This window comes from Elephantulus edwardii, unplaced genomic scaffold, assembly GCF_000299155.1.
Source record: "Elephantulus edwardii isolate Elephantulus edwardi_28Jun2011 unplaced genomic scaffold, EleEdw1.0 scaffold00020, whole genome shotgun sequence".
NCBI lineage: Eukaryota > Metazoa > Chordata > Mammalia > Macroscelidea > Macroscelididae > Elephantulus > Elephantulus edwardii.
Genome location: NW_006399770.1, coordinates 4,682,505 through 4,686,876, shown reverse-complemented (window position 1 = coordinate 4,686,876; position 4,372 = coordinate 4,682,505).

Here is a 4,372-nt window from a genome sequence, read left to right as displayed (position 1 = left end):
TAGAAAAATCTGGATTACATGAGAATTTCTGTTCTGCATTTCCCTTCTTTAGGTTAAAATTCCTCTACAGAATCCTTGGACAAAATATCCAGTAATGATTGTTTCTAGATGCTACTGAGTTGCCTTCCACAGTGGTTGCACCATTTTACACTCCCACCAACAGTGAATAAGGGTTCCAGTTTCTCTAGCACCTCACCAGCATTTGTTGTTTGCTGTTCTGTTAAATTTTGCTGTTCTGACTGGTGTGAGATGATATCTCATAGTTGTTTTAATTTGCATCTCTCTTAGAGCTAGGGATTTTGAACATTTCCTATCATGATCCAGGTCATCATCTTCTCAGTTGCTTGCTGTGCATCTTGACAATGACTAAGGAGGATAGAAGAGAAATCGATGCCTTTGAGTTGTAGTGCTGGAGGAAAGCATTGAACATACCATCGCCTGCCAAGAGAACAAACAGATATGTCTTGGAGAGTATGAAACCTTGCGTTGGAAGAAAGGAATTTGAAGCTCCATCCCACATACTTTCGGCATGTTGCCTGGAGGGACCAGTCCTTGGAGAAGGACATCATGCTTGGAAGGGTAGAAGGTCAGCACAGAAGAGAAAGACCCCAGATGGGATGGATTGATGTAGTGACTGTGGCAATTGGGTGTCAGAGAAGGTAAGGCTGGTTCAGGATAAAGCAAATTTCAGAGGTGTTGTTGATAGGGTTGCTATAAGTCGTAGTCAACTCAACAGCACATAACAATAACAGCAACAAACTAGAGTTGTTTTTCAATTCCCAGTGGATGTTAGAATAATAGTAATTGAAAAAATCATCTTTTATTGAATTCTAGAACAAACAATCTTTAGAGGTAGCATCTGGTAATGAAATTTTATTTGTAACCAGAATGTAGAGAGTTGATAGAAAGGGATATAGCATATTAGAGATTTATATGATGATATTGTTTATGATAAATATAGATTGTTATTTTTTAAAACTGTGTTTGGTTTGATATCCCTTTGAGTTTATTTTATGTAGAAACAAAAGCTTATAAAAAGTTATCAGGGAGAGACAAATGAACAGTCACTACTTAAGGGATAACAACTCTTCCTCTGGGATTATGAAAAACCCTGTGAACACACAATGTTAAAGGTCTCACAGCATTGTGGATATCATTGCTGTCGTAAGTTGTCAAGTCAGAAATATGGACTCATACTTGACTCTCCAGTGGATTTTCAGAGGTTGCAAATAGCATGTAAGGAGATTGCTTATCTTCCACGGAGCAGCTGGTGGAATCAAACCTTCTGCTTTTGAGTTGACAGCATTCAATAGGCCACCAGAGCTCACTATCTGTGTGAATATCATAAATACTACTGCATTGACTATTTCCAAATGACTAAAATGTCAAATTTTGTGCCATAGTCTTTTTACCAAAATGTATATTTTTAAAAAGAAGAGTCTTTTTGAGTTTCAACTCTGACAAATTGGTGGAATATACAAGGATACACAGTTTATCATGATATTGGAAGAAGTAATATTTCCTATTCTTGTCCCTGGAGCCACTTTCTTATTATTTAAAGCAAAGTGAGATTGTAGTCTAGTACATTGTAGTCTAGTACTAAACTCTTGAGTGCTAAGATAAAGGTCTGTAGTTTGAACTCCCTAGAATCTCTGTGAGAGAAAGATGTGGTTTTCTGCTTTTGTAAAGATTTCATGCTTGAAAATCTTGTGGGGCAGTCCTCTAACTTATAGGCTTATTAAGAGTCAGAATGGACTCAATGAGTTTATAAGGATGCAAATAAAAACATAATGGAATCCTAAAGGGTTCCCAATATAGTTTCTATGCCCTAAAAAGGGACATGTGACCCTTTTGTGAACATCTATATCAATTATCAACCAGGAATCTCTCTTAGAATTTGATGCTTGTTGTTATTGTGTGCCGTTGAGTTGTCTGCGACTCATAGTGACCCTGTGTTTATTAGTTCGGAAACCTGTCCTACCCTTGAGACAATATCTTCATCTCTTACAGACTTAATTCTACTTCTTTAGTCACTGAATCAATCTAGCTCATCCTGGGTCTTCTTCTCCTGCGCTGTCTCTTCACCATTCCAAGCATGATGTCCCTCTCCAAGTACTGGTCCCTCTTGCCACATGCCTAAAGTATGTGATACGGAGCCTCAAAATCTTTGCCTTCAGGGAGCATCCTGGTTTCACCCTGTCCAGGACAGATCTGTTTGTTCCTTTGGCAGTCCACTGTATGTTCTACACTCTTCTCCAGCACCACACCTCAAAGGCATCAATTTTTCTATCATCCTTACTTATTGCCTGGCTCTGGGATGAATAGCAATTAATTAAGAAGACCATGGCCTGCATTAGGTGCACCTTACTCTCTAGACTGACATTGTTGCTCTTTAGTACTCTGGAGAGGTCCCTGAGAGTAGATTTTCACAATGTAATTTGTTTTTTGATTTCCTGACTGCTGGTGCCAAGAGTGTTGATTGTGGAACCAAGCAAGCTAAAGTTATCAACAATCTCAATTTCTTCTCTATCCATCATGAAGCTGTTGATTGACCTAGTGGGGCAAATCTTTGTTTTCTTGATGTTGAGTTTCAATCCATATTGAAGACTACAATTCTTGACCTTCACCTGTGCTTTTCAGTTTCAGCAAGTAAGGTTGTATTATCTGCAGGTTGTTGATGAGTCTTCCTCTGAGCCTGATGCCCCATTCCTCATCATAAAATCCAGCCTACTGAATGATCTGTACTGAATATATATTGAAAAGGCATGGAGACAGGATGCATCCTTGACACATGCCTTTCCTGATCCTGAACCATGCAGTGTTTCCCTGCTCTGTTCTGACTACTGCTTCCTGGTCCAAGTATAGGTTCCGCATGAGCACAGTTAATTTGCAACTCTTTCTCTGTGATTCCCAGTGAGAAATGTCTATCTCTGGTGCTATATCTGCTCATCTACTCTAAACATGCTCTACTGTACATAGGGTTTTCTGAGGGCTGTTATCTCAGGAGAAGATGCCCAATCCTTCTCCCTATATAGAATTTGGTAGTCATCTTAAAATTTACTTGAAAGACTTAAAGGAAATGAATGTGACAAACATTTCTAAATATTCTGTTTAATTAGAAAAGTTCTGATTGTTAAGGGCATGCTACTTCCAAGGCTCACTTTTTGTTTCTATTTATTTAGGCCTTCTTTTTTTCAGCCTAATTATGTACAGGACAACTGGCATAGTTAATTCAGAATTAGTTCAGAGTTATAATTTTTTTTTTTAATTTGACACACCAGTGGCAAAGATTTCAGCATCACAGTTACCCTGAGTAATCACAATACAGAAAACTGACAGACAGGTGCTGTACCACTTGTGACAACGTTCTTTCTAAGCATGATCAGTAGCAGACCCAGGGGCCACAGGCCCTCAGGCCCAATTGAGTTTTTAAAAATCTTTTAAATTATTATTAATTTTAATGAAAATCTACAGAGACTTTGGATTTCCATTCATATATTGTTGCACTATTTTCCCTGTCCACCCCTCCCCCCACAGTACAGTCTTCTCTTTGAGAAGTAAAAGAAAACTTCTTTCACTGTTTTATAATCCCTCCCCCCAGGTCCACTCCACTATGCAGCCTTCGTTCTGGACTCCTGTCATGACAATAATACCTAATCACATATCCCTTTTAAACAGTTTTCTCCCTCATCTGTTTCAATGCACTATACATTATTCATCCCATCTTTCTCAGTTTCCCCCCAACCCCGCTGTCAGTTTTACAACAGTGGCACTATGCAGTATTTGTCCTTTTGTGACTGAGATATTTCACTCAGCATAATGTCCTCCAGGGTCACCCATTCTGAATAATATTGCAGGAGTTCCTTGTTTTTCAATGCAGCATAGTATTCCATTGTGTATACCATAGCTTCTCTATCCATTCGTTTGTTGATGGGCACTTAGGTTGTTTCCAACTCCTTGTTATTGTGAACAAAGCCATGCTAAAGATGGGTGTGCATATATCTGCGTGGGTGGCAGTTATGGTCTATTTGGGGTATATTCCCAGTAGTGGAATTGCTAGATCAAATGGTATCTCTATTTGCAACTTTTTGAGAAAGTGCCACACCAACTTCCACAGTGGTTGCATCATTTTACACTTCCACCAACAGTGAATAAGGGTTCCAGTTTCTCCACAACCTTGCCAGCATTTGTAGCTTGCTGTTCTGCTAAATTTTGTTATTCTGACTGGGGTGAAATGATATCTCATAGTTGTTTTGATTTGCATCTCTCTTAGAGCTAGGGATTTTGAACATTTCTTCTTGTGCTTGTTAGCCATCTGAATGTCTTCTTTGGTGAAGTGTCTGTTCATATCCTGTGCCCATTTTTCAATTAG